Source organism: Lagopus leucura, unplaced genomic scaffold (genome assembly GCF_019238085.1).
Source record: "Lagopus leucura isolate 7727_CA_CO unplaced genomic scaffold, USGS_WTPT01 Super-Scaffold_739, whole genome shotgun sequence".
Taxonomy (NCBI): domain Eukaryota; kingdom Metazoa; phylum Chordata; class Aves; order Galliformes; family Phasianidae; genus Lagopus; species Lagopus leucura.
This window is the reverse complement of record NW_024962255.1, coordinates 2,477,797-2,496,667: the sequence shown is the minus strand read 5'-3', so window position 1 is coordinate 2,496,667 and position 18,871 is coordinate 2,477,797. Positions and strand designations below refer to the sequence as shown.

At 39.4% G+C, this 18,871-nt stretch overlaps 1 long non-coding RNA gene across 1 annotated transcript in view; it reads left to right on the top strand.

Annotated features, from left to right (window-relative positions):
• The window catches only part of LOC122175627, a 93,319-nt gene extending 75,681 nt beyond the window's left edge, over window positions 1–17,638 (top strand). The window contains exons 2-3 of the long non-coding RNA XR_006177457.1: window positions 17,092–17,257; window positions 17,495–17,638. This is a non-coding gene — a long non-coding RNA (uncharacterized LOC122175627). The remainder of the gene's footprint in view (window positions 1–17,091; window positions 17,258–17,494) is intronic.
• Window positions 17,639–18,871: the final 1,233 nt, after the last annotated feature.

Genomic DNA, 18,871 nt, shown 5'->3' with positions numbered 1-18,871 from the left:
AGTCACGACTGTGAATTTACCACTCAAATAGAATAGTTTTGTTCTCTATTTATATTTTTTGTGTATTTTTATTACATGAAAAGCTGTAAACTTTTAGTATTCCAAATATAATGTACTTAATACAAACACGATATGTATTTACATCCTACCTGCTGACTTGGGATCTTTTCAGGCATCCAGGGAATAGAAATGGCTTGATTGTGATACCCTTCTCTTTTGATTTTCATAAAGTCTCCATCAATTCAGGCTATTCACAAAATGTTTCTAGACCCATCCTGGCCGATGCTGTATTTTAATTTCTTCTTGCTCAATTTTATGTTGTTATTGGCTTAATCTCCTTGAATTTTAGGAGAGTGGCTTTAATTATACTCCTGTTGTATTTTAAATAGTATAATTATTGTGGGGCATGCAGAGCACCTTCTTGGTGAGAAGTTGCTTCAACTTGTCTATTTTACATTGGAGTTTGCACACTTGGACAAGGAAATTCCTATCCAGTGCAGTGAATACTCAGATTTCAGCTTTTCAAAACAACTTTCCTGCCAGGTGACTTATATTTTACTATTCCAGCCTCACTTGTTAATGGCAAATGTCTAACTCTTTAGCAGCACAGGGAAGCGCTCCACTACTCTCCAACAGTGGATGAACCCTTAAAGAAAGCTCCTGATTTCTGGTTTCTCTGCTTCCCTTGAGCCCCTCACCTTTCCACTTGGATCCCACCGCTGCCCTCCTACCTGAAGAAGTGGTTTTCTGAGTGACTGTGTTACAAACTTCTTGTTCTTGGAACTCTGGAATGTGAGGCTGATGTTGTGATGTGGTGCTTTCAGTGAGAGGATCAGGAAGGATTTGAGTACTTTGTCACTCTCCTACTTGGAAATTTTGACTTCATTGCCTAAGGCTGACAGTTCTCACATCCCTTCCCCGTGGATAATTTCCTTTCCTCCTTTGACGTACAGTTCCAATACAGTTTGCATTAAAAAAATTTTAGTAATTTTTGGAGGATTTAAACAGTTTTGAAAGCTTGTAGTAAAAAAACTTAAATATGTATATACTTGCTCAGAGACCTGCTAAGATTATGACTCTCTAATAGCCATTAATTCCCTTACGTGCCATTTAGGCTGTTTGCCTGAACATGTGGGCAGCAGGGGATAAGGGTCAGTAATTTTGGTACACTTTGCTGGTTCACTGCCATCTTGCAATGCTTCAGTCTGAAGGGTCTGCTCTGTTCTTAAACCTTGATGTGAACAATTCCCATCTGACTTGGTCAATAGGTCCCTTGTTGTGTGATCAGGTTAATTAAAATACGAGATGTAGCTTTCGTCCTGTGCACACAAGGCAATTTTCTGATTATTCCCAGCAAGTACTGAGATGCCTGATAAACAACCCAGAGAGCTAGAGAGAATGATGTATGGTTTAAAGCTGAGTCGCGTGGCTTGTTTATACGTCAGAATAGGCAGGTCTTAAAGATTGACTTATTTGGTGCAGTTCGGGCTTGGTTGAATTTGAATCAAGGGGTTTTTAATTAAAATTGTGTCACTCTAGTAAAATTAGATTACTTCTTCTGTGTGAAGGAATCATGTATCTGAGTAACACCAGCAAAAAGAAAATCTATAATACCTGAGGGTTTGTGAAAATATTGGTGATATAATAGTTTCTGCATTGAGTGGAAAAAATATATCTTACAGCTCACTCTACAAACCCATAGGATTCAAGGAATGAATAGGAAGCGTGAGCAGGTATTTCTAAATAATGTTATATGTGATAAAATGCATGTCTTCTGAAAACAAGTCATCAAATTGGTAGAGCTATCCTAATCTAATTCAGGTAATTTTTCCATATCCTCCTGGTCTCAGCAATGTTGTTCTCAACTTGACAAGGATAGCCCATAAATTCAGTAGCTGGATAACAATGCACCGTGTGTGTGAAAATCTTCTTGAGTCTCTTAAAACAGAAGCCTCCTTGGTGATCTCAACAGGGCCATTGTTTTTAAATATTTCCCCCTAATGCTGTTCTTCTTATCGCAGTCAGTTTTTTATAGCTGTTGCTTAAAAAAATAAACTCAGCTCAAAACGCTGATGCAGGACTACTTGTAGCTTGACGCAGAGCCTGTGCTGGGAAAGCAGGCTGGGGTATTCAATTAACCATACAGCTGTAATTTACATCAGGAATTGCACTTTATGCATAACTTCCTACCTAAAGAAAAACTCCTGCAAGCATTTGTTAGCAGAAATAGAAAGCAGACGGTCCATTTTATTAGTACTGCTAAGTAGTTATTTAATATTTGTGAACTGCAAAGCAGTGTGAATTATTATTACGGACACCATCTGTAATAATGCAAAGCCAGAAGCAGAATGCAGAACCTGTGCAGAGGGCTATGTACTTGTAAATTTTGAGTAGCCAGGAGCAATAAGCCCAAGAACCACTGTTGTGCTTGAAGAAGTGTGTGCTACCCGTAGGTGCTGTGGTTGAGGGATGCTGCTGGTGGGCATCATGTGGTTATAGTCATAAAGTCATACCTAAATGGAGGTGGGAGGCAAATGGGTGAGGCCAGGCTCTTAGTGATGCGTTTTCCTCTGTAATTTTGCCTTGTACGTGACTTCTGTTATTAAGTGCTTTAACCCAAAGGAGGAATAAGAAGGGGAAAAAATCAGCAACATGTCAGAAAATAATGGGAATAGAAAAGTAAAAGCAGGAGGCAAAAATGAAGAAGTTGAGAAAAGTAATAAAAGGAAAGTCACTTACTTCTCCTTCAGATGTCCTAAAGAAAGAAGCAAAATTACGGAACATGAAGCAGTCTTGAGAGTTTGGTCTGTAAACTTCAAATAGAGTTGCACTTCAGGCTGCAGGGAGCACGGTTTTTACTGTTGCTGATAGCAAAGTCCGGGTGGTAGCATCTCACCCAAGATATCTCAGTAAATTCATCCCCATTTGACTGCTACTTAACCTACTCACAGAGGCATAACATTTCCTATCCAGAAAGACTGAGACATCTTAAATTCAGCTCTGCCAGCAAGGATAGGGTATCCCGGTCGCTTTCTGAGGCCATCAGAGTGCAAAAAAGCTATAAAGAAGGCTTCTCTGTTGTTTGCACAATCATTTCCTGATTCTGCAGTGTCACTGCACAGTGATTGATCCAATGCACACTTCACTCACTTATATTTGGATAGGAGCTCTGGATAGAAGCTACAAAGATGAACCCTGTTTTGTCACGTGTGCATGGTTTCTCTGCTTGTTTGCAACCCATTATGTCTTAGACATACAGCGAAATACGTGAAGGGAAAATTGCGTACAAGCACTGATTTTAAGGCCAACAGGACCGCTGTGATTACCTACTCTGATACAATTTCTAGTGTACCTTGGAGTTTTGGAAAGCACTGATGTGTGGTAGCACTGATGATTGCACTTGAAGCCTTGTTAATTGTGCACAGATGTAATGCCCTACACACAGGGACAGGCATGATAATGATATCCCTATGCATTCTTCTAATTCTCTTAGTTTTGTTGAAATACTTTTACCTGAACTAGTGAAATAGACACTGGGTATGACAGAACTAAGCTTTAAATCCACTTTGTTTCCTCTCTTACTATCTTGTTTTGTACTGGAATACAGTAGCTGGCAGAGCTGACTTGGTGTTGGAAAGCGTTTTTTTCAGCCAAGATTTGCTTCAGTTTGCTGGTTTGCCATGATTCTAACTCTCGTTTTGTGGGTATAAAGCTAATGATAGAGATTATATTGTTTTCTGTGCCTTCAGAAATTCAGGCTTTGCCTCTATGAGAATTTGCTGGAAAAGTGCCTCTCTGACATTTCACAAGTAGGAATGATTTCTGTGGTGATTCACCCCATAGGTTTGTGTGAAAGGCATCCATGTTCTGTTTTGTAGATAGCTTAACACAAAATAATTTTTTAGATGCATTGGTTGTCCTCCTCCCAGAGACAGTTGGTATATAGGCTTTTAGCAAAGGAAGTGTTGTTTTACTTTTCCTTCATTTTCTGTTCTAATTAGCAAAACAGGAGCTAAATATGCTTCTTCACCTTTGCTAATTCTGCTAGTGTCTCTTCCTTTTGAAGTAACACCCAGCATCAGAGACCTGGCTTTGCATTCACACCTGTGTCCCAAGCATCAAGGTACATCCACGTGTGCAACAGGAGTTGTGTGGCCTAACATAGCCCATTCATTGGCTGCATTTCAGAGTAGTCCCAGGGTCTCTGTGAGTCTTGTGCTGCTCTGCCATTCTCTGGGAAGAGGAAAGAGAAGGTGGCCTCCGTAAGGAGGAATATAGTTAGCCTATGAGTTAAATGCCTTTCCTACAGCATCAAGGCTAAGTAAGACAGTTCAAAGCATTTAATTAGCTTGGTGAGTTTTTTATTATTGTTTGAAAATGCTGCTAATTTGAGGGAGAGAAGGGCAATATTCAGGCCTGACATTTTTGAATGATGAGGGAGAAAGCAAAGCAACTTGTGATCCTTCTGCTAATTATCAAGGTACTTTAGCTTTTGGAAACCTACTTAACTTGGGGCTGCTCAGAGGCATTAAAATGCTATTTGACAATCATGATTTGTATATCGCGTTGCTTCCCTTGCATACCTGTAGCAGAAAAGCTATCATTACAACAAAGCATAAATTGAAACTTTTCCATATTCATGACATTACATGAGGTTGGAAAACAAATGCCACCTCAGCAGAGCACAATTAGTGATCACATGGAGCGGCTGATCTTTAATTGGTTTTAAATTAGAACCTTCTCTATTTCACTCCCCTGCAGAGTAGCACCGAAGCTTCAGGTAAAAAAGAAAGTCACATTTTCTAAGAAGTCCTAAGAACACCATTTCTGGCATTAGCTCAAAGGGATTTGGGGCCCAATTATTTTTTGCCAGAATTAAGACTGTATAAGATCATTGCCAATTAAGAAAGGTTTCTGGTACTTCATGAACTCTAACACACTGCTTTTAGTCATAACAAAGAAAAGTCAAGGTTTTTTCCTTGACTTCTTAAAGCATCTTGGCATCTTGAAAACACTTTTCTTTACTAACCCGCATTCCAATAATACTTCAAATCCTTCACAACTAAGCCTCTGTGCAGTTAACTGCACAGTTAAAAATACTGTCACCTTTTCTGTTAAAATCTACCTTTGTGAAGGATGAGCAGGTGTGAAAGTTTGCTTGTGGCATACAAATAACATTGAGGATGTGCTACAGACTTCTTAACTGGTTCTAGAGAGACAAAAAAAGATGCAATCTCCTTTCAGTATCTTTTCTATAATGAGAAAACAATCTGCTTTTTATCTACAATTATTTGTTTTTTAATGTGCATTATTCATCAGAAATATGATCCAGAAACCCAAGTCTCCTTGATTCCCAAAGGGTTCAGATCCAAGTCCTTCTGTGAAGGAGTCCCTGTTTAGAAGAAGAGGATCAAGTAGAACAAATACTGAACTTCAAATCTTCCTTAGCCAAAGTCAGACTACTATTTAAGTGCTACGAAAAACAATCTGATAAGGCTGTTCTTCAGAATGTTGGTATCGTACTGTGCAAGCTTTAGATTAAGTATAAATTGCTAATCTTCATACTTTTTCCAGCCCCTTCTAGCAACTTCCTTCTGTGCACAGGGAGAGCTAATCATCCTGGAGGCATGAATATCTTCAAAAATACACTAACCATCCTCCCATGTGCTTTGTGCCTCCAGTCGAAAATGCTTTTTTTCAGCTCTGTGAAGAATTCCTTCTCTTAGTTTTTTTTATTTTTTTTTTTAATTTGTGCAGAGATTTATGCAATTAACTCGTGGTGCAGCCAGGAGTTTTATCCCTAAATGATGTTGTAAGTTGGTCTAAGACTGGATCCCTTCCCTGTTCTGCTAAATGAATGTTAATCTAGCTGTCCCTATGAATGAAGCCTGGATAAAAGTAGACAGATGGGAGAAGTGGCAGTGACAGTGAGCCAAACGCAGTGCAGCAAACCAGGGCCTGCCTGTTGAAGTGTCTGCATCACACATACAGATGTAAGTTATCAGGGGTAGGTACAATTTGGAGATTAGAACTGAGGTGCCCTGATTTCCTTTTTATGAGATTTTCTGTCTACAGTGCTACATGCCTGAGTATAATGTAAAACTGCTTAGGAGAAGTGCTCTGACTGACCCTTTATCTGGACAGTCCAAGAATCCTGATAAGAGGTATTAGCAGTCTTAGTTATTTTTTTTAAGTGAAGAGATGATTGGGAAAACAATGAACTTCAATTTCTGCATAATATATTGCTGTTTTTCTTCACAAATGCTGATGTGCAGATTGCTTTATTAGCAAGTAATGCATTTTATTGTTCACAATCACTAGAAAAATTAAGTTATTTTATGCCGTTATAAAGCATTGCTGTGTTGTTTTTCCTGTTTCAGGAAGATGGCAATTTACTTCGTTTGTTACACAATGTTCTGTTCTGATCATTATGCAAAATGTTAAATATTTTCACATTTCAAGTGTAATTAAACAGGACGTCTCTTACACTGGGAACACTAGAGGATATTTTGATTATGCTGAAAAGATTTTATGCATGTAAGCAAGTCATCGTTTGTGTTACCAATTGCGTGCTGTAAAGCTTTCACCATTTTAGAGAGTCAACACTGGTACGAAGACCATAGCGGTATCCACAGCATTGAAGCATTTTGTCTCTAGAGCAGAAAACTGCCAGTTGTAATTATGCAACCATTGGTAAATTATGCTTTTTAAGGGCAGGCGGTGTGTCTCCATGACTCCCACCACGAAACAGCTAATTGTGGCTTTTGAAGTCCTTGTCAGTCAATCAGTGGGTTGATATTTGTGGAAGGAGAAACGTGGTATGGCTGTGCTGTGTGGTGCAGGTAGCAGAGAAAAAGAATTTCCTGGTTGAACTTTCTGTGGAAGCTGAAATTCAGTACACAGTGTATCTCCTTGAGAACCCACAAAATAGGAGATAATTGGAGCTCTGCAGAAAATGTGGTAATTGAACCAGCAGACCCGTGATTGGAGGGGGACAGCAGAAAGTGGGAGTAGAGGACTTCAAAAGAAGCTGCATCTGGCTTTGCAGTAATTATATGTGCTTAACCTATTCATTGTTGTGCAAAGATGACAGTGCCAAACATGAATTTTTCTTTGCTATGGACTCTGTGTAAACCTTATTTTGATATAGCTCTGAAATAAGTTAGCATATTTTATCTAAAGCTGCAGCATGAGCATAGAGGAAAAAAGGATTTAGAAGATGCCAGGTAACACAGATTACATTTGTGAAAGGGCTGTATTTTCAGCATTCTTTTCTATTTGTTTCCTTCCAATTTATTTGAATAATTCTTCCTTATCTTGGAGACTACAGGGATTAATCTTGTACCCATACGTTACATAAAATAGCAGATTTTCAGGTTTCTTGATTATTCATGCATTAGGTTGTTTTTGCATAGGGAAACACCTGCAATTTACATGTAGCTGTTGAGGTTTGGAGTATGTTAAGTAACCACCACAAGTAATTTGTTCGCCAGCTAACAGATTCGCAGAACTATCTTGGTGAGAAGGACCTCTGAAGCTTAATTGGTCTGATGTCCCACTTGAAGTTCAACAAGTTTGCAAGTTGCAACATACAGATCCATCGGCACGCTCAGAACCTTGACCAGTTGAGCTCTGAGTATCCCTATGGATGGGGATTCCCCAACTTGTTGGGATTCAGTGTCTGACAAGCTGTCAATTTGAATTTCTTTTCTCTGTGTGGCAGCTGACAGTATTAAGATGCTCCCTCGCCTTCTCTTGTGATGGTTTAATCAAATCAGATCCCAACCTCTCCTTCTGTGTGCTGTGTCAGCCTCTGACTGTCTTGGGAAACTTGCTAGATTCACTCCAGTGCATTAATATTGTCATCAGACTTAGGAGCACAAATCTGGATGTGATAATCCAGATTTGGACTCACAAGGGTTAACTAGAGGGTAACAACCCCCTTGTAGTGATTGAAGATGTGCATCTTGATGATGAAGGTCCAAGGTATTACTAATTCTGCCTGTTTTACCTGAAATATGCATCTCAATTTGTAACCCAAACGCAGTACATCTCTATGAGGATAGCTGTCTGTATGCATACATTGATACCTGCAGACTGGAGGACAGTGTGCCTGTGTTTGGTGTATGCAAAGAGATTTGTGCTTTGGATTTTTGAGTACACGTTTGGTTTTTAAAATCCTATCACAATTAAAGAGTTTTTTTTTTTTTTTTTTTTTTAACTCTTGACTGTTGGCTCAGGTTGATATTTCCTTGGCATGTTTAGTAAATGCTTTGGACTTTTTTGTGTTATAGCTTTGTCAAGTCTTCAGGGACTTATGAATGGCTACACTTCAGGATCCATGATGTAAATAGAAATGTATTGGAAAAGCTGGCCCAGCAGCCATTATTTCTGGGAAGCTTTCACTTCAGGCTCCTAAATGTAACAGCCCTAATTTGAGTCAGATTGATTAGCCACTCATGTTTAACTAATGCTTCATATTGCTAATGATTAGAGCTAATCACTGGAACCTAAGGAAGGAAAATGCATCTCATCCATTATTCTGGTTGTTGTGACGGACAGCTATCATAAGAATGAGCATGTTTCTCCTGGCAAACGCATCAAACAAACCCCATCATTTTCTCTCCCAGTTAGAGCATGCTGTGGAGCCTTCAGCAGAAGAGCACTCGCCTTTGGAAGTCCATTAGAGATGGAGCAATGGCACAGAAAAAGCAAAGCAGGCTAGGGTTTCAGACAAAGAAAAATCCTACAAGCAATTGGGAAGAGAGATTTATTCTGCCACTTGATGTCAGTGTACGATCACTCTTAAAACTACACAATTTTTTTCCTTGCCTGATTGATTTCTGGGTAAAGGCAATTAGGCCATCTTTCCGTGTGTTCCTTGCTGTCAAGATGTTACTGATGGTGCCAGTTGACTGAAGAAGTAGGCCGGTACCAATGAGGACAATTCCCAGATTTCCTTGCAAGTGATACATGCTTTCCCATGCAGAGGAGACTCTTGAGTAACAGAATAATGGTTTTCTAAAGTTTATATCTTTTTGGACCATTTACAGACAGGCAGTCTTTTACTTTTCAAGGCACTTAAGTGCATTCTTGATGTAATTAACAGAAATGGTCTTTTTGAGGCCTCTTCTCCTTTGCCTGCAATGAGAATGGTGGTGGAAGTGTTTAGAATCTCCACTTTTGCCAAATTGGACTCCACTTACTGGCTTCTGCTTTCCTTCAAAGCAGTTGCAATATGGAAACAGGGAGCTGATCAATTGTTTTTTTTCTTTTTTTTTTTTTCTTCTGGATTTATAGCAGCAGAGGAGGCAGCTGTATCAGGTATCTCATGCCTAATCATGGCATCCAAGGGCAGAATTCCCTCTTGGCTTTCTATAATAGTGACCTCACCATTACATTCACTACTTGTCCTGTGAGTGCTTCTTTGTTCTAAATTCTCACTTCTTTTTGTTGATCTGAGCAATTTGTTTGATAACATAGTCTGTTAGAAAGTGAAATGGAGATCTAAATAGAAATCTGTTTAATTTTAAATAATTTAATTTTTCTTAAACAGAGCAGGCTGCTCTGGAATATCATTAAGTATTTGTTTGTGTCTGGAAGATGAGTTGAAATTTCCTCAGTCTATAAGCTCACAAATGTTTATTTCCATGTCAAAATAATGAGATAGTGTTCAAATAATTAGTACATTTGGCTTAACATAGGCACTTAATAGTCTTTTAAATCTTTAAGCCATTTGCATTAATTGTAATAAATCACTCATTTAAATTAGACGTAGCTTTAAATAGAAAACAGTGCAACCCCAAGGGTTTTGAAGGCTGCTGTATAGAAAAAGCCACCCATGCTGCTAAAACTGAACTGCATTTCACAGCCAGTAGTATAAATGTGCAGTGGGTATCCTGGAACTTCAGAAAACATATTGTACAGTGCAACAGTGGGATGATTTACAAAGACTGAAAAATTCCTAACCCTAAAAATGCACCTGGTTGTCTGGGATGTTTATTATAAACCTTCTATATACATAAGTATCTTTTAGAAGACCCAACTAAGTAAAAATATGATTAGATTATAACTGATGGTCCAACCAAAAACTTTGGAGTTTAACTTGAAATATATTTGAATGATATGGACGTTGCAGAATGGAACTTGTTCAGAAGAAGTATTTTAGCACTGGACGTATGTCCATTCTTGGAAAAAAAACCAAAAAACCAAAAAAACAAAAAACAAAAAACCAAACCCCCCTACAAGTGGCAAATCAATGAAAATGCCCTGGATTGGAAGTCTGGTTGAAGAGTAAAAATTGTATCTTGGAGATATTAGTGGTGGGTGACTTGCTCAGAGGCTGCAATCAATCTCTGAGCGTCTGTGACCATGGAGGAGGGAGCTGGGAGACCTGTTACCAAAATGACTGCAACACACCACAAAATGCTGCATGATACCTAGCTAAGATCTATGCGGGGTTTTGGGCTGTCCCAAAAACTGTGAAGGTTTATTCCTCATCCTTGGCAGCACTGCTTCCTTTCTCCTTTCCTCTGGTATATGAATAATCTCTTTAGTAAAGCAAAAAAAAAAAAAAAAAAAAAAAAAAAAAAAAAAAAAGCACAAAACATTAGGGTAGTCATGATGCATTTTTGTGCTGCTTAGCTGTATGCCTTCTGGTTCTTTATTTGATGGGTATTATGGGATATTTACTGGAAGACAGTGCCACCCTGGGATTTAGAGTCAAGCTAAATTATTAGTAGCTTAGTATCTCATTATTCCTTGCTTCTGTGAGTCAGCACCATTTTCAGAGCACCATCTGGCACCACGCAGTCAGCATCCCCACACGTTACAGTCATTAATAACGGTTTGCTGATGCAGATGTATTGGCAATCATCTAGCCTTGGGCGATACGAGAACAGGGTCCTGGCAGCTGTGGCAGAGAGGCATCCTCTAATCAGGTCCTCCTGCAGAAGCTGCCTCTGCTGGAGCTTTGTTTGGTGCTGTTGCTGCAACTTGGCATCCAGTCTTGACTGTCAGAAAGGTGCTGTACGCTGGGATACCAGAGTTTCAGGATATTAAATGCCTTTTTCCAAGACAACTGGACCTGCTGTACTGGGAAGATGTTGGCTTTGGTAATATCTGAAGCTTGCACTCCTGTGATGGCCTATAATGAGATACCCATGTGGCAGCTCCTGTGATTGTCCTCCACTTCTGTAACCTTTCAGACTATTCTATTTCGATGCAACATGAAATGGTGCTATGAGAACAATGCTCTTACTTCTTGGCTTTGCTGTCTCTAGGTCTAGAATCTTGTCATTTTAGGAGCTGCTGATAAAATGGGACTGGGCACCAGCTTTCCTCCTGGAGGGCAGATGAAGAAATCTTTGTGGTTTTTCTTTATTCATGTTCTGATGTAATCCACGACCCTGTGGCTCTGGCAGCTGATGTAGGCAGCTCCTGAGCACCCTATTTCTGCTATGTTGAGCTCCAGCTGCTGCATGGGGGAAGGATCGCCTTTGGGAACAGTGCCCAATAGATGAGGCAGAGTGCTTCCAGCCCATGGTTTCATCTTCTGTATGAGGTCTTTTGTTGTCTTTTGGGTCCGTGAAGCCTAATACCGACCCAGACAGGTGTCCCTGCTACTGCTACTTTTCCAGAACTCAGTTCTCATGGCTGGGCAAGGCAGCGGAAGGGAGTCAGATGCAAACAGCAAGAGAAAAACTAGGCCTGGTTTTGAACTGGGCTTGTGCTTGTAGTTCCACCATGAAAGTATCGTAAGAATCATTTTATGGTTTTGCAGTGAAAGCAGTGGAGTGTTTCATAGTGTTTGCTTCTGAGGGTAGGCATGCATCTAACAGGCAGTCTCTGGTAGCTTATTATCACAGTGAGAATCCTTTTGACTTAACAGAAGCAAGGTAGTAACAGCAGAAATCTCACAGAAGACATGCTCTTTTAAGTGAACAAAGCTATCAGACTTGAAACCTGACTATAAAAAGTTTCCAGTTCAGATATACACCTGGTACGCTATACCTTGGTAGTGCATTTTGTGCTTAATGTGCCTTATTTTACTGTTAGCATTAGAGTTACACCTGTTAATATTAACACAGGAGTTGCTGTGTTGAAATTTGCGAAGTATTAGGTGAGCCTGACTTCACAAAACCGATCTAATAGCAGTTTGTGTCTTAAGCAATTAAAGCAATGTCATTCATCAACTAAAGTAGCATTAAAATATTATGATAATCGTTGTTGCTACTCCATGCAATAGATGAGCAAACACTGTCTTCTTATCATGGACTGATCTTTTAATAAATTTGTTTGTTTGGTAGGTCTTAAGGAAGAAGAGACATTTGCCCTTTAACACGTAACTTTGAATGTACTTATTTGATGTAAAGAGCTTTGTGTACTACATATTTCATGCGTAGGACTTCATTGTGGAAAGTAGCTATTAGAGTATGTGGTTGTTCCTCAGGCTTATAGTTTATACATATATAAGACAACATAAAAAAAATTCATTTTACTGAATATATGTCTTTAGAGATCTATCATACCATCATCAGCCTTCACTGGAAAACAATTACAAGGCTTCAAAAATGATTAACATGCAAGACTTGCTTCTTTGTGGCTTCACTTATTAGAATGACAGAAATGCTAATGCCTGATCTTTCCCTGGTGTATTCTTTATGATTCAGTAAAAGCAAGAGTGGGAGAGTTATATACAAGGTACAAATCAAGCAGGGAGATGTATTTGCATAAGAGTAAAAATATGCAAGTAGCTCATTTTATTGAGTATTACCTCTTGCAAATCTGAGGCCTTCTGCTAGCAATCTGTGCTCTGCTGTGTCTTCGCTGCACTATTCTCCTCCCAGATATTTTCCTCCTTAACTCTTCTAGAAAGGGATTTTTGACAGCTCGTCCTGTTCTGGTCTGAACAATAAACCTTTTAAATGTGGCTAGAGCTAAGTTTGTCTTCAGTCATCACTGCAATCTCCAATGGAGCTATCGAATTTGTTTATGCAGATGACATTTTCATCTTGCTCTTTCCGTCAGGTCCTCCTGATGCAGAATTATACTGCTTTTGTGATACAGCATAGCTAGCCAAGGGACACAAATGAATATTGTGGAGGACTGGGAAAATATGATGAGGCCTGATAGTGTTGGCACCTACATCATGTAAGCTTTGTCTGAATCAACTGCTGCTGAAAAAGATCTATGTTGTTTTCTCTAGTCATCTGTCAACATTCCTCTGAGGTCTAACAGTACATCCAGTTATTAAAAGAAGGTAACAATAACAGCAATAAATGTATTTGAATCGTCAGATGTAGGCAACCTGCAATCAGCTACTGGGAGATTTATACCTTCTTCTGGAAGCTGGTCAGGGCCCTGTGAACTGAAAGTGTGAAAGCCTCTAACGCAACAAGGTGAGGCTGGATCAGGTCCTGGACAGCCTTACCTAGCTGTGGTGCTCCTGTTTATTGCAGGGGAATTGGACTAGATGGCCTTCAGAGGTCCCTTCCAACTCTAGGGATTCTGTGATTCCATGATTCTATCATTTTTTTGGAGGCAGGCTCAGTTCTGGAGACAGCTCTGTGCCATGAGGCACCGTGTTGCAGTTGGCAACCGCCCTTCTGTTCCAAAACTGGCCTTCATTTCCAGGTTTGGTTTGTAGAGCTGTCGTGCACCATGCACCCTTCTGGAAGCTGGACCTGTTGCCAATTTCTGGTAGACAAAAGATGCTGTGATCATGCCACCACAAACCCTTTATTTGATAAAGCAAATACATTGATCTCTTCACCTGCAAAATGTAAGGCACGTTTTCCAGCCTTTCTCTCATCTATGGGCTTTGACAGATTGCAGAGGTCCAGTGCTTTGGAGAAGAGACTTCCTATTGAGTTTGGAGAAAAATGGTCTGCCCTATTGCTTCGGGGTTTGTCAAGTGCTTGTGATGTGCTTGCCTGTGCACAGAACCATTTTTTTTTTCCTCGCGTGTTTCAGGCTGTTCTGGCAAACAGTAAAGTGCTAGATTTTAAATGATTGCTAGGCTTGACTTAGATCAATATGAGGGAGATGGAAATGTATTTCAGGATGTTTCTATGTTGGTCAATAAAATGTGCCATCAAGAAACGCTGAAAACATCTTTGAAGAAGAAAAATGCAATGGTAGCAGATGCAATTACAGTGTCTTGGTGCTCTGAATCACCTCTTGTATTCAGAAAGCTAAAGTAACTTTATCTTTTGTTTGTATTTCCCAAAAAACTGGGGTTCAGGTTTGAGACGAAAGGAATAATAGGAGAAGAGGCTCAGAGCTGGTGTGACCTTTTTGCTGATGAGGGACATGAGATGCTTAGCGATTAAAATCACTGACGTTTCTTGTTAATTAAATTAAAGCACGTGTATATCCTAGATGCAGCCTCATTCTTGAGGTGTTTGTGCCCATCACGACACTGGAAATGGAACTGCACATTTTTATCCCTGCTTTGAGTGGAAAAGGTGATACAGTTGCCTGAAAAGTATGCCTTTTGCTTTTGAGTGAGGGGAACAGGAGCTGAGGCCATCGATGGCAGTCAGCAGGGCTGCTGTCTTGTGATCAAAAAAAGGATGGTGTATCTGCTATAGAAATGGAGAGTGTTAAAAAAGGGTTTAGAGAAGATAAAGGAGGACGTGCCCAGTTTCAATAAAGAAAATGTCATCAGCTAAAACACTGCAGAAAAATTGAGTATTCAGCTCTTTGGCTGAACTCAGAATGTTACAAATCAATGTGAAGAAGTTGTAGTACAGTATTAGATTGACCATAATACTTCTGCGTTTTACACATCCCTCTGTTCTCCTGCTGAAAAATGTATATCTTTGTTTCTGTTGAGCTCTCAATTTTCCTGCCCCTTTCCACAGTTGTTCAAAGCCTCATGGTATAACTGTGCAGCCGTGATGCATTCTAGAAGCACCACTGTGACTTCAGGGGAGCTGCTTGAATCAAGTGAGAATTGCAGAAATGGAAACCTGTTCCTCTTGCTGCAGAAAACAAACTGAAGATAATAGGTCGAATGTCAGAGACAACCATGTTCTAGAATTATTTACTGAGGTGCTTATTGTGGAAAAACAAATTTCCCGTGTATTCAGAAATCCATTGGCCAGGGTTTTGCTGTTACTTTGGGGTCAGCACATGGGATTTGTATTGAACTCATTTTAGATGTTCAGGTATCTGATATGTATATGATCACGAACCATCTGTGAGGAACTGCCTGAATTTAGAATGACAAACATGAAGAATGAGTAACGTAATCTTAGGTGTTTTTCATTTTTGGTATCAACATTGCGTCAGTGGTAGGTTTGGAACAGGACACCACTCAGGCCAGGTCTTCAGAGAAGGGCCATTTGCAGGCTGGGGAGGAAAAGCACATATCCTGAAGCCTGGCCAGACGCCACGCGTCTGCTTACCTAACCTTGATGGGCAGATGCAGAAACTGTTCCATTCTTTCTGGAAAGTTTTGGAATCTTAAAAAAAAAAAAACAACAAACAAACAAACAAAAAACAACCAAAAAAACCTTTTTTTTTTAATGCAGTGTTCTCATAATGTGACATCTATGTGGCATATAGCATATATGCTGCCAAGTCATTGCAAATGAAAAAGATTGTGTTTTAATTGCAGCACTTACATAAATTACAGCTGTGTGTGGAAGTAGCTTTTATTTGTTAGTTATGTGAAAGTACATTGTGGTACCAATAGGGTTTTTTCATCTGATGTGGTGCCCATGTCTGTAATGGCTTACTAAGATTAGATATAGATGTTGATATTGTCAAATGTGTGTATTTGCAGAAATTCACATTTTAAAGATTCATACTGTTGAAAAGAATGGACATTAGGTTCTCATTATACCCTTAACATAAAACTGTTTGAGCTGAATTCTCTTTGGTTATTAGAAAAACTTTATGAAATGCATATGGTGAATATTAAGTCTGTGGGTACAGGCACTAATAAGCCTCAGGTGGAGGACAATACATATATAGCTTTGAATGATAAAGATAAATGTGGCAGTGTATCTAAGGTTTGCTTTGACTCCAGTTCTTAAGCACTGGTAAAGAGTCTCTGAAAATGTTGACTTTTAAATTTTTTATTAGAAATACACAATGTTGATTTCTGACTTAGGAAAGCTTATGTGGCATATAGAAGGAAGATGCAGAAACACTGATGCACATACAAGCTTAGAATAATTTCTGAGAAAAGGCTGAGAGGTGATGAATCAATATACATGAATTACTTCAAGGATTTAAGAAATGGGTACTGATTATGTGGTTGAGGCTGTTGGACGAACGAGAAATAAAGCTGAAGGTGATAGAACAGAATGGAAGAACATTTGGGAAGATGTGGTTTTGCACAGAGTACAGATTATATTCTCCAAGCAATTGTTGCAAAAAGCAAATGTATGAAGTATGGGATGATGTAAAGCAAGAAAAACAATTGGCTTGATCACTTAATGCTTCAGTGTGTGTGACAATAGGAGGGTACCGATCCCATTACAGAGGTGTATGATAGCAGCTGATTCTAAACACATGGCTTGTGCTGAATGCTATTACAAGTCCCTTCTGTTCCTGAAGGTATTCCTCAGTCTGCTGAGGATAGATGAGTCTCGTCTTACACTCTGCAGCTGGCTCGACCTGATCTGCAATGAATTCAATGAATTGATGTCTGCAAAAATGATGCCTGTCCCTAGATATATATAAGCATTCTTTGGCAATTATAGTGTTCATTCTGAACACAACTGCAGAGTACCAAAGCAAAGGCTGAGCTTTTTTTTTTTTTTTCTGTCAGAAAATATTGCATTTTAATGCATTAAGTAATGAAATAAAATTTGCTTTATGTTAATATAATGGCTGATATATATCTAGAAGGTATATATGCCAATGTGTGCTGTAAGTATTTATTTTACCTGAGGTGAGAGTTACTGAGGAGGCTATATAAATGATCTAGAGCAAGCCTTAAACAAATGTGTTATGTTGTTACACTCTTTCCAAATTTGAAGTGGGTCCAAAAATGTCATGACTTTCTTCTTCCTTCTCTGCCTTTCTTAGCATTAATTTTTCTAAAGAAGTAGCAAAAAATAGTTTTTCCTGCAGGAAATCTCATTTTTCTTCTTCACGGGTATTGACTTGATGCAATCTACTCATCACTGGAAGGCATCTTTTTAACTGGAGAACGCATTATATGAAAATGGTGAAATGGAGCTACATGGAGTGATCTGGAGGGAGCTGTGTTCTCTGGCTGGCTGGGGCAACAGAGCTGGTAAGATGAGTTATTTGGTGTCTAGAAAGAGTCACTAAACCAAAACATCTCGTATTTTGGAGCATAATATATTGGACAGTTAAAAGCTCATACAGATGTTCGGGATCTAATGGTGTTAAATGAAGTACTACATATTTCGACTCTACAAAAGCTGTGCATCATAAAGCTGTAAACAAAAGCATTCACCAGTGGTTTAAATGATTATTCAGTGCTATTAACTGCCATCTTCCTCTCTAGGTGATGAGGAGATGTGCAGAGAGAGCGAACCTCTTACTTGGCAAGGACATTTTTACTTGTAGTGCCAGTATTGTTGCAAAGCTGTACACGTGCCTAATATTTTGCATGGTGAGTGACTCATCAGGGTATCATTTCCAGACAGGTGTCTGGTTATACTCTCGGGTATTTCTGTAATGACTGGAAAGGCTGATCAAGCTTCTTACAAGTTTTCTTCATTTATCATGTAGCCAAGCTTCTATACCTCTTTGCATTTATACTCTTCTTCATTTATCATGTAGCCTAGCTTTTATACCTCTGTGCTATGCTCGAAGATGTGTGGAAACCTTAAAGAAGTTAAAACAAAAATTACTTGAGTGCTTTTCTGTTCAAGCTCTTGAAAGTGGATCTTTTCAAGGACCGTTACTTGAGACTGTGAGATCTCTCTGCTGTTGACTCACCTTGTTCCTTTCTACTCTTGCCTCTTTTGTATTTCTTTGTCTGAATATATAAGCAACAAAGTTGTTGGCACTCCTCTGGGCTGACAGTAAAGCTCTCGACTAAAGAATAAGGACTTGATCTGTTCTGAGTTATTGTTCCAGTCCTCACCTTCCAGCTGCTGAGGATAAACATTGCATCCCAGAGCCAATTCTTACTTCTTTTTTAAATGCTTGTTGTCAAGCAGTAGAAGCTGTTGTTGTTTTAAGTAGTGTCATTTTTTTTTAAGTGGGGGAGACTCTTGGCCTGTGCAAGTACTTCCTAAGAGCTAGATACTGAACAGTGCTGGGCAGTTAGTGCTCCATAGTGAAATATGTAAAAGTAGTCGTACAGATTTGTAAAACTCACTGAAGTAGCGTAAGTGAAAAAGATTTACACCTTAATAATGTCACTGTCTAAAGAGGCTGATGTAATATGTGGCCACTCTCCTTCCCGCATCAGCTGCTAGTTTTCACTGGCATGGTGTGTTCTATGTAGTGCTCTCTCTCAACATGTGCCCAGGAAATAGGAGAAAGGTTTGTTGAATGAAAATGATCATTTTAAAGGTCCTCAAGAAAGTTACAAAAAACTCGAAATAATATAGCGTCAAAATGCCTTAAAGCTGCTGCTGGAAGTTTTTGAGTACTGGTGGGCTGTGCTCAGATATTGATGGTGCTTGAGCCTTGTTGTCATTGGTAATGATGCAAACAGGCAGGAAGGAAAGTTCCCATATATGCTCATCTCTCAGTGTGCCTTTGAGATCTGGTGCAAACACATCTGGATGCTGGCATACTGCTTCAGCCCTTGATATTTTTGCAGTGCTCAGCATGTATTTGAATTCTCTGCACTGTAAGCATGCATGCACATGGAAGAGTCTAGTAGAAGAAAGCAAGGGAAAAATGGCATGGAATGCTCCCCTCCTAA